Source organism: Musca domestica, unplaced genomic scaffold (genome assembly GCF_030504385.1).
Source record: "Musca domestica strain aabys unplaced genomic scaffold, Musca_domestica.polishedcontigs.V.1.1 19, whole genome shotgun sequence".
Lineage (NCBI taxonomy): Eukaryota > Metazoa > Arthropoda > Insecta > Diptera > Muscidae > Musca > Musca domestica.
This window is the reverse complement of record NW_026712245.1, coordinates 12550355-12562538: the sequence shown is the minus strand read 5'-3', so window position 1 is coordinate 12562538 and position 12184 is coordinate 12550355.

The window sequence follows — 12184 nt, the reverse complement described above, 5'->3', positions numbered from 1 at the left end:
TCTCAAGAAATCAAGTCAATTAAATAAATTGGTATTAATATTCGAATTCAAAAATAAAATATAAAAAACACTACAAATGTACATTAGAAAAAAGTAAGTCAAAATGGAAAAAAATCATGCAAAATAAAACATTACTATTGTACAATTCAAAAGTCAAAATGAAAATGTTAATATATCACATTTTTACGCGATTTTTTTGGATATTATCCTTTTCGGAAAAGAGACAATTCCGAATTTGTTTGAATCGTTAAAATCTGTCCAGCGGTTCTTAAGTTATAAGCGTAGTAACTAACACAACTTCCTTTTATATATATAGATTTTCATTTCCGTCGTTGGCCACCAAACTCGAGCTCTATATGTGAGTATCGACCTTGTTTTGCTCGAGTACATCTGATTTGAGGCCAAACGGTTCCCAAATATTTTACTACATGTGTGTGATGCAACGGTTGCTTTGTGAGCTCGATGTTCCATGTTACTTTCCCATGATAGTTTTGAATTTACGATAACGCTTACGTATTTGGCGCGATCTGATGGGGTTATTCCTTGATGTAGTAATCGTGGAAAATTGACAATTACGTATTTGGTTTTTTGTAGTAAATAGTCTCATGGAAGTTTACCCTGGATTCACCCCCAGACCACTTTCTGTGGCCCAAGTATCAAGTTATTCCAGGGCTCCCTCATGATGCCACTCAGCATGGACGAAGGAAGCATCCTCCTTAATCCCCATATGACCAAGTTTGCTTAAAATATCATTAATGACAAGGACCCACAGCAATGGCGAGATCACTCTACTCTGCAGTATGGTGGTTATCCAAATACTGTGGAATCGTTCCACGCCGAATTTGTATGAAGCGCCGACGTCTAATAAATTTAAGTCTAATTTCTTACTTCTTCCTAACATATTTGAGTTCAAAGATAAAATATCTTGAAATTCTCCTAGTAAAAGGTATTTTTTAGGTGCTGTATTAAACTATTAATACTTTGAAGGATACAGAGCTATTACAAGGACTAAATAAGCATAAATGAGATATGTTATTTTAATATGCTTCTGATTTCATGTTGTACATTGGAACATATTTGCAATACAATTTACAGTTTTCGTATCTGAAACATTATATGTGTCATCATATTTTCTACTCTACATTATTGCTTTGTAGGTATTTACATTTCCATAAGAAAATGTCTCAATAAGTTTGTTCACAACGTTGGTAATATTTCGACCACCAATATCTGTTCAACACATATTTCTATCTGGGCCACCAAAATATATTTTCACCTTTGCAGAAAAGTGCTTTGTATATTTTACAATCATTCGCAGATACAAGTAAAATAGTATTAGAATATATTGCTTATTGCTTACCCCGAGGACAGAGTAAACATTGAACATTTCCGATACGGATTCACATTACGAAAGTTGAAATATTTCCTGCAAAGCAAAGAGTTTTACATTGAGTAACGACATTGTTCCAATAAATGTTTCATGATAACGGAAAAAAATTTACAATATTACAAGAGTTCTAATTTAAATATAAATAGCCGTTTAAATTGAAAATTGTAAATTAAAAAAAAGTAAATGGTGTAATAGATTTTCGTTCACATGTAAAATTACATCATAATTATATAAGTTTTAAACGGGAAGCTAGTTTGGAAGGAAGTGGATTTGGTGAAAATGGTAATAGCCAATATGTGAACATTTCGGATCCCAATTTTTTACCCTACACCATATTGTGGTCTGCGTATTATTTGTTATAAACATGAAGAAGGAAGCGATATATACCCATAGTTTCATTTTATGATCTGAATCACATTCTGAGTCGATATATGCCGTACGTCTGTCCATGTATTTTTGGAAACAAAGTACAAGTCCCATTTATTGCCTGATCAAAAATTGGTGATAATCGATCAAAATTTAGATTAGCTCCAACATATATTTTCACTCGATTTGACTTTTACTGTGCACCAAATGCGTAATATTAGTCTAAATAGGATGGAATTTAGCACATACTACTAAATTGAGTCAAAAAGTAAATATTCAAAATTTTGTGAAAATCGGTTCAGATATAGCTACAGCTCCCATACATATTGTTCATCTGATTTGCAATTAGTCCCCCACTACCGTAATATGCACTCCACAACATTGATATTCGCAAAAAAAAAAAAAAAATATCAAAGAGAGCTCAGAAATAGCATTGCCAATTTTATCGAGATCGGTTCAGATTTTGATATAGCTGCCATACATATTTTCATCCGATTTTACGTTTACTGTGCACAAAAACTGTAATATCAGCTCAAATATTATGGATTTTGGTGTAAATGGAAGTGCATCCTACAAACTTAGTGGAAATCGATTCGGAGTATTATATTAGTTTCCATTCGATTTCAAATTAATCTACTTCACACAAATTGTTTATAGGTATCTCTATGAACTATGAATATGGGTATCAAAAGTCGGCTCGGCCGGCTTTGACATTTCTTTACCGGATTAATATTTATTAATCTTCTTTCTTTCAATAATTGTGATAAATACATCATCTCTAAACATTTTTCAGAAATAAAATGTATGTCATGTGGCTTCTTCAATTTCATGTGGCTTCTTCAATTTCTTTTCCAAATTATTAATCATATCCTTACATTGCACCATTTACGAAATATAATTTGTGGTATGCTTCAAATATGATTGTTTGTGCTTTTCAAAAGGTTTTTATGATCTAATTTCGGTAACACAGACTTTTTATTTTCAACCACTATCGTCATATACCACCCTACTCATACCTTGGTGTATGAAAGTGTTGCGGTAGTGCTTTGAATATCAAATCAAATTAAAGTCGCTTTGTTTCCATTATAGTTTCCATTATTTTACCCCTTCCTTGACGTAATTAGAAGCTTTTAACAGAAAATCCATTTACATGATGGAAGGCCTATAAAAGGCTATGCCCAACTCTCACCCGCACACACATTTACACACTCTTGCACTTGCGTAACCAATTATTCATGGGGAAACAGAACATTTCTGCATCCTGGCGGATGCAAGCAGGACATCCAATAAGAATTTGAATAACGTCGCACACTGTGTGTCTACAATGCAGCACCATTGGTTTCCAGACTGCAGGCACCATCCGATATTGCCAATAACAATATGTACCGTTATTCTTATTATTTCATTAAAATAATGGGAGGCAAGCAAGATGGATATGAATCCACTCGCACATTTATGAAAGGTTTACGTTTTCGTCATTTAAAGGGCACAACCAATCCTCCTCTCCTTTTGGGCTGTTTGTAAATACAAACGATGTATTAAAGACATGTACATATATTTTTTGCTGTCCACCGGAGAGAAACGAATGTTGATGTTATCGACGAAAAAGCTTTTATTTTCAACTGCCAAAGCCAATGCCAACTGATTAACGAGCCAATATTTAATGGAAATTGTCGAACATCTTGGCTTTTAAGGTTCTGTGTGTATTTTCATATATTACCTTTTACATTCTGATTTTAAGGTTACATGTGCTGAGAGAAATTTTACGATTTCGAAAATAAAACATATTTACAGCGTTACTATTTTTGGTGTTTACGTTTTAAACAAGTTAAGTTATTAGTGTTCTTCGTAATAGGAGGAATTGAAACTCTGTCTGCAAAAACATTTAAAAAAAAATGACTGGAAAGATATGTGGTAGGGCAGCAAAAAAGGGTATACAGGGTGAGATGAAAAACTGCAACCAACTTCAGGCTGCTGTCATTTCTAAGCCACTCGTCGTGAGCTGAAAATATCGCAATATTCCATTCGGCAAATATTAAAAAATGAGCTCGGGGTAAATTCCAAAAGTGCAAGAACTTACACCGCAATAGAAAGAAAATAGACACGAAAGAGCTAAAGAGTTGCTTCACTTGGTCGAAAGTGGTGAACTGCCGAATTTGGATTTCTCCGATGAGAAATCATTCGTTGTCCAACAGTTTGTAAACAAACAAAATGATCGTGTTTACTTACCAAAGAGGTCAGCTGAAAATGTGACCCTTCGATTGGCCACCAGAACTCAAGGGCCGGCCATAGTGGTGGTGTGGGCATTCATAACAGCCGCTGGTCGCTCTCCGCTAGTATTAATCGACCATGGCATCAGAATAAGTACCGAATATTATCGCGAAAATATTCTGGAGGTTGTTTTAAAGCGTAAAGGACTTACGACTCAGCACCATCGCAATCAGCACGCGCCACCCATAAAAAATGATGTTCCACAGAATGACCACCAAAATCACCGGATACCAATCCGTTGGACTATTGTGTCTGGAGGTTGTTTTAAAGCCTTGGACTTAGGACTCAGCACCATCGCACTCAGCACGCGCCACCCATAAAAAATGAGGTTCCGCAGAATGACCACCAAAATCACCGGATACCAATCCCTTGGACTATTGTGTCTGGAATATTTTGGAAAGCAAGGTTTGCACTAAAAAGTACCAAAGTGTCGATCACCTCAAGCAAGCACTTCGCCTGGAATGGTCCAAAATACCGCAGAGAAACATTTGGGCAGCGTGTGACGGTTTTATTGGCCGTTTGAAGGCGATAATTCGTGCCAAAGGTGACCAATTCGAACAAATCTAACCTTATTCTAAAATTTGATGCTATTTACGACATTTTTTTGCTTTCATTCAATTAAATTAAAAAAAAAAATAAATATTTTGGCATTTGAATTTTTTGCCGTTATTTTAAATCACCCTGTATAACTTGGAAAAAAATATATTTTTCCAAAAATAAACTGGAAACAGAAATATTCTAGCGTTTTTCCGAAGAAACCCCCTTGCAATTAGATATATTCCGAAGTTATACAGATCTGATGACTGTGGCTTTCTCTAGGCATTCAATTTAGGTTTAGTAGAATCTTAGTTCACTTCCCCAACTTTATTTAAGTTGCGTTCAGTTTGAGTAAGTATTTTTCGTTCCTATTGTATGTATATAAACTGCTATGCTAATTATATGAATAATTCTATTATTTTATCAGTTTCTTAAGCAACCTATTAGCTTCCATTAAGATATTTCATTTACACTGTGACATATTTTGAAATTAATTTAATGCTATTCATTTGTCAGATCATAGATATCGTTCCAAACGACATTTACCAATGAAATATGCCTGCCTACTATTTGGTATTAATTTTTGGTAAAATTTACAGCTGATAAGACATTTAAAATTAATTTAACAACAACAACGTAAATATTCCTAAAATATGATACAATTAATTAACATATTCACACGTACGCACATAAACGATGTGTTTACATAAATAAGAATAAACGGCTGGCGTTTAAAAATAAAATCCTAGAGTCAGATTATTACTAGGGTTCATACGCACATTTATAGGTCTGCATGCGTCCGTCTGTCTGCCAGCGTGTGTGTGTGGGTGGCAGGGCCATAAATAAACAAATCTTAACATGCGTAATCGAGTTGTGAGTCGACAAGTGTGTCTGCTCCCGAGGTTTATTAATATTCGCCAAGGCTAAAACCACACTCTCGTCAGTAGATTTGGTTACACAAAGCAACAGAGTAATTTAATCATTCTACAAGATTCTAATTCAACTACATGCACATATTTTAAAGTTGGTGAGTTATGAGTCTGCCAAGTGTAAAGGGTGGTATTCTAAAGTATTGCACTACAAACAAATATATACATATGTGTGTTTCACAAATTATTATAGACTGTATTAAAATAAGTTCCAAATATTTGAATTAAATGAGTCATCTAAGTCCCATTCTTCTGGAGAGTAATTCTATTCAGTGTATATGTTTGGAATTTATTAACAACAGGTAGAAGATATTAGCGTACATTTAATTATTTTATGTGATCTTACCTATAATGGAGTGCTTTTCAAAACCTCATTCCGTTTGTAACTTTTCGAAATAAAAATTTTTATACCCTACAACACTATGTGTTGGATGTATTATAAGTTTGATTGAGCAAAAAATTTCCCACATAGGAAAGTATATATGGATCTTCCTATATCGACGAGCTGAGTCGATCAAGCAATGTCCTTGTTAATTTGTAATCAAATGGGCAATACTAGTTCGAATTTAAAAGATACAAATACTTCGGCATATTTAGTTCTTTGAATTTTAAATTATAATTATAATCATAGCGTGTATGATTGAATTCTCCCATAAAAACTGTTAATTGTTATGTGGAGCTCAACTAAATTAGCAAAGTGATGTAGGGTAGCATAAATCGGCCCTCCCGACTTTAGGACTTTCTTTACTGGTTCATATTTGACTTACAATATTGAATTTTACGTTCGGTAATATTTTTCACCTTATAACGCCATGTTTTTGGATTATTATATTCAAGTCGAAAATAGCAACCGATTCTCAAGAAATTTAGCATATGGATAGAATTATGTAGGATCAGAATTGAAGCCTATTGTTTTTCAAGATATATATTTAGGAAATCAAATGGACCGAAAATAAAAACTTTCCTGATCTTGAAGAGGATCTACAGGTCACAATAAGCAAAAAACAATCGACACGGAATTTTGCATTAAGTTAGGGGTTAGGACAGCGCAGAAGTGTAGCATTTTGGACGGTTCGTGAATTATAGTTAGCGGCAAAAATGGACCACACTTTTTGTGTGAAATTGTTTTGGATACCTATCAGCACGGAAAATAGCCCCGGTTAATAACCAAAGGCAACAAATGTGCAGAAAAGTAGAGTATTATTTAAAATAATCGACTAAAATGTGTTTGGACCTAAGGAGGTTTTCCAATATATTATGGTGTTGTAATTTACCACATGGTCGGTCCGCACGACTATAGCCTTTGCTTACTTTTTTATTATAGATCCGTTATGTATAGTCCCTACGTAAGGATATAAAAGTAAAATTCGTCGTATAGCCCTCAAATGACTCACAATTTTCGAAATTTTGATGATTCAACCTTTATACATATTTCAAAAAGTTTTACTTTCTAATGGTTGAAGGTATGAAAAGTTTGGCCTGACTGACCATGGAGAGTATACCTTGAAAAGGAGGGTATATAAACATTGTCATTCCGTTTTCATGCTTAAAATTCTAGGTCGATTTAACGATATCCATCTGTCTGTTGAAATCACGATACAGCTCGCATTACTCGACGTAGTGCTTCAAATTTGGCTGAACAATTTGTATTCTGTCAAGTATGGTTGGTATTGAAAATAAGATATACCTGTTTTGCCATATTTTTCTATGGAATTGTTCAGAATTTGATATTTAGAGTAAGTAAGTAATGGGTTCTAACTCCGGTAGGTCCACGTATTTGCATAAATTTTTGAACCTGTTTGAATCGAATTTATTTGACCGGTATTTTGATGATCTTAGATACATTATTTACCGGAACTATTTCAAATTTGGTATTTGAAAATCGTAATGAATAATACAGCCTATGACAGAAAATTGTCTGTGCGGGTCTACGTCTTCGTATAGCCAGATAACAGTAAAAAATCATCAAAATACCGAATATCGGGGGATTCGGTATTTTGATGATTTTAGCGACACTATTAACCAGAAATTTCGCATTTGAAGTTCGTAATAGATACTGTAGCCTATGACAGAAAATTGTCTGCAGGTCTACGTCTTCGTATAGCCCCCATATAACGGTAAAAAATTAACAAAATACCGAATATCGGGGGATTCGACATTATTTACCGGAAATTTCGAAGTTCGTAATAGATACTGCAGCTATGACAGAAAATTGTTTGTGCAGGTCCACATCTTCGTACAGCCCCCATATAACGGAACTCCCTATATTCGGTATTTTTATGATTTTATCTACATTATAAACATATTTTTATACCCTACAACACTATGTGTTGGGGGTATTATAAGTTTGATTGGGCCAGAATTTATGTAACACCTCGAAATATTGGTTTCCCATATAGGAAAGTATATATGGATCTTCCTAGCTCGCCGAGCTGAGTCGATCTAGCTATGTATGTCCGTCCGTCCGTCTGTCCGTCTGTCCATGTTAATTTGTAATCACTCTACAGGTCGCAATTATGGCCCGATCTTCACGAAATTTAGAATGTAGGTGGGGTTAAGGTTAGAATAGAACCCTATTTCTTTTGGAGATGATCGCATAATATTTAGGGGTTCAAATGGACCAAAAACTGAAAAAATTCCTGATTTTGCAGTTGCTCTACAGGTCGCAATTATGGACCAATCGACGCGAAATTGCGCATGTAGCTAGAGTTTAGGGCGGGGAAGAAGCCTACCAATTTGGGTGGTCATCGGATAATATTTAGCGGGTAAAATAGACCATATCTTTTGTGTTGAAAAAATTCAAAATTTTTCATTAAACCGCGAATATTTTAAATCCCGGCGAAATCAAAAGCCATGACAAGGTGACTTCTGATCTTTACATTGATGTTAACATCCATCAAATCGGATATATAGCAAAATATGTGCGATATATATGTCTAATAAAGAGGATATGCTTGAAAAATCTCTTATATGTCGAGAACGGCTGAACTGATTTCGACAGTTCGCATTAATTCAGAATGGCCTCTTGGCAGGAAAGAAAAAACGCCTAAAAAATTGCATAAAAATATCTCTCTAAAGATGAAAATAATGATTTTGTAAAATTTTCTCATATTTTTTCAATTTTGTCATATTTTTGGCATATTTTCATTTTGAATTAAACATTTGGTAATATTTTTACAGCTAACAAAACTAAGTAGTTAGGATATCAGGATATCATATACAGATCGCATTTATGGCCCGATCCTTACGAAATTTTGCATGGGGATAAGATGAGGGTCAGAATAGAAGCCTACTCTTTTTGGAGATGATCGCCATATATTTAAATGTTGAAATGGACCAAAAAACTGCAAAATTGTCAGCAGGTCGTAATTATCGCCCGATCCTCACGCACATTTGAATGGGGGTTACCGGACATTGCAATAGCCAAGCCGTTTTGGATGGCCATCCAAAAATATTCAATGTGTAAAGGAGTTTGCCAACTTTTGCAGACAAAATACGAAAATGTCCATTCCAGTGACTTTTTGGAGAATTCACAAATACAGGAAAGACACACTTCCGACTATTTCGATAACGCTGATTTCGTTGAAGAATATAGTCAAATGTCGGTATCTCATATATATGCGTTTCAGTCAAAAACCAATAATAAATGTAAATCTTTTGCCACTTCTGAAAGATTATAGGTCTTTGGGAAATATTGGTTCCAGATCTAGGAAGACCATTTAAGTGCAACATCTACCAATAAATTGGAAATGGGCAAATTAGTTTAAGTTGCTATTATTCGAAAATTAGAGAACGAAACCTGATGGTTTTCTTTTATTATTTGTCACAATATCTTGTGGAATTCTTTCGAGTATCTCGCCTATATAAACTGTATCGTTTATTGTAGTGTTGTAGGGTATTCAACGGTCGGCCCCGCTCGACTGTAGCCTTTGCTTACTTGTTTTTTTTATTTTCGCATTTGAATATTGTAGTAGCTTGTAAAAAAAGTTGCCTATGCAGGTCCATCGTCGTATAGACCCTAATATACGGTTACATTCGGTATTTTTAGGATTTTAACAGAATTTTTAACGGATTTTTTTTTTTTTTTTGAAAACTGCCAAATTTGTACGATATGGTGGAGGGTATTTAAAGTTCGGCCCGGACGAACTTGCAGCTTTTTTACTTGTTTCAATGCAGAATTGTCATGTGAATAATTAAAAAGAAATACCTTACTTGGGTTTATTTTTACAAAAAATAAAGTTAAATGGATGTAAACTTATTGTTTCCCATTCATGAGAAAAAGAAGTGAGCAATAGCAATGATGGTATAAAAAATATATTAAGTTCATTTGTCGTTAACAAACAGCACTAATGATTTGTGATTAATAAAATAACCTCCGAATAATACCCAACAACAAATCTTAAACAAGACCTTAACGTGAAGCCATTAAGTGCACACTCTCCTCAGTTGAAATATGTACTTCGAAGGCTAAATTATTATTAAATTTTACACAGAAGAATATTAAATCCCTTTTAACTCCTTGGCACGTGACATTTTTACGTTTTATTTTCACCAACAACCTTTGCTTCGCCCGCTTCTCATTTTGTATGTGGCATTGTTTTTTGCTTGCCACTTTTCTGGTATATTTTTGTGTGTTGTTGGAATGCCTGACCTTGTCATCTTTTCTTAAAAAAATATGAGAAAATAAGTGTCTTTATATTCTACTTAAGTGGAAGTCGTAAATTTTTGGCATTTACTCAGCGGTAGAGTAAGGACCTATGAAGAAAAAAACGTTTCTACCTATCCGTGGTTTGTGGTGGTGTGTCTGTCATTAAAAGTGGTCCTTTTGCTTACCTCTATTTCTGTGAAAAGATGCATAAGATAAGTATTTTAATGTTTGGGTAAAATTATTATTTAAAATTCCTTAAACTCTTTATTGGCAACCGTTGCTTCCGGCCCCATAGCAACTTCATAAATCAAGGATACCTTAACGAGCTATACCTAAATGTTTAACATATTTATAATTTCTTTGAAGCATCGCAGCAGAGAGTTTCTCTTATGACCCCTTTACTGTAGTATGGAGGGTATGTAAAATCTGTTTTTTTGCTTGTAATCGAAAAATTCATTTTAGAGCTCTTAACGGAAGAAGCAGACAGAGAGCTAACATTTTATATGCTATGTCTAGTTTAGAAAGTTAGTGAAATGTATTAGAAGTCGTTCAAATTTATTTTTACTATATATATATTTTTTTTTTTCAATATTCAAAATTATACTTCTTCATTTAATTAATTTTAATTTTGCTTCTAAGTTAATTATCCTTTTCAATTATTCCCAATAATCATAGGAAAAATATAAAAAAAAAACCCCAAATCCAAGTACTAGAGGCAAATCAAAGTTTGTGTTTACTCTACTTCTACATCGACATGGAATCCATTCCTCGTTGATAGCATCAACACTCCGTAGGAGTCTCTGCCTTCAGGCACAGACACACTCCCAGCAGCCACTTTGCAGTCGAGGGAGGCAATTACTACACGTCTATGTCAATAACACTAAAACGCCATATGTAGTTGAAAATGTCAAATGTTGCCGCCATCGCTGCTGTTCGCAAGTTTTACACTTCAATCACGATAAGATAATTTCATTAAGTTTCCATTAATGTATTTAAGCAATTAGTTGCTTCTAATATATTTAGACATGAACTTTGTTCTCTTTGCACATTCTGCTTTGCTTTTTGGATTTTCGTTTGGGTTGTGTCTTTGGTCGTGACTAGGGTTTTTAATAAATGCAAATTCCACTCAGATACAGTTGTAAGTTTCCATATTTAACTTTTTCCACGAAAAGCGTATGTCGTTTGTATGTATATGTGCATGTAATATATATTTCGAAACTTGCAAGACAGATACAAACCGAGGTACATATATAGTTCATTGTTATACTTTAACATTGCCAGATATCCATGGGAACGTAAAGCCATTTCGTCTTATCCTTTCTATTTCAAGAATGCAGATATTTTAGTCTTTCTACTCTTTTAGAAAAGTTTGGTAGCTGATGAAATATATTTTGAAATCAATTCCGTTTGAGACAACGTTTCGAAGAAAAATCTTGAACTGAAAATAGTATTTTTCACACGAAAGGCAACACATATAGAAGACACGAACAACGTTTAGTTTTTTTTGATATTTGTGGAACGGGAAGAACTCAAGGGAAATTTAAAGTATTTTCTGAGACTTCTGCAAGAAATGGTTTTATTATAGTTAAGTCTAATAGTTTAGTGGTACGCAACTCACAAAAATTTCTTTACATATTTGTTTAAAATTGTGAACTATAGAAAAATGTGGGCATTTCTTAAAAAAAAAGTAAAATAAATCCAATCCAGGCTGAGTTTGTTCGGATGTCCCGAAATCTACCCGATTTAGAAGAATATTACATATTATGGAGCATATCTAAATGTTATATAGTTATATCTAATTTATCAAGATGATTTGTCCTTGGGCCAAACAAATTGGAGAATTCCATCTCAATCGGGCAATACTTTTTTACTAAAATACATGGACAGAAGGACGAACATACATAAATCGGCTAAAAATGTGATTTCAAACACAGTGGGGCGTAGTGTATAATCATACATCTCATATTATGCGTATGAAGTTTCAGATATTGTTAAAATTTTTCTATCCTACCTAAGACATGTTAGGGAAAACTATTTGTATCT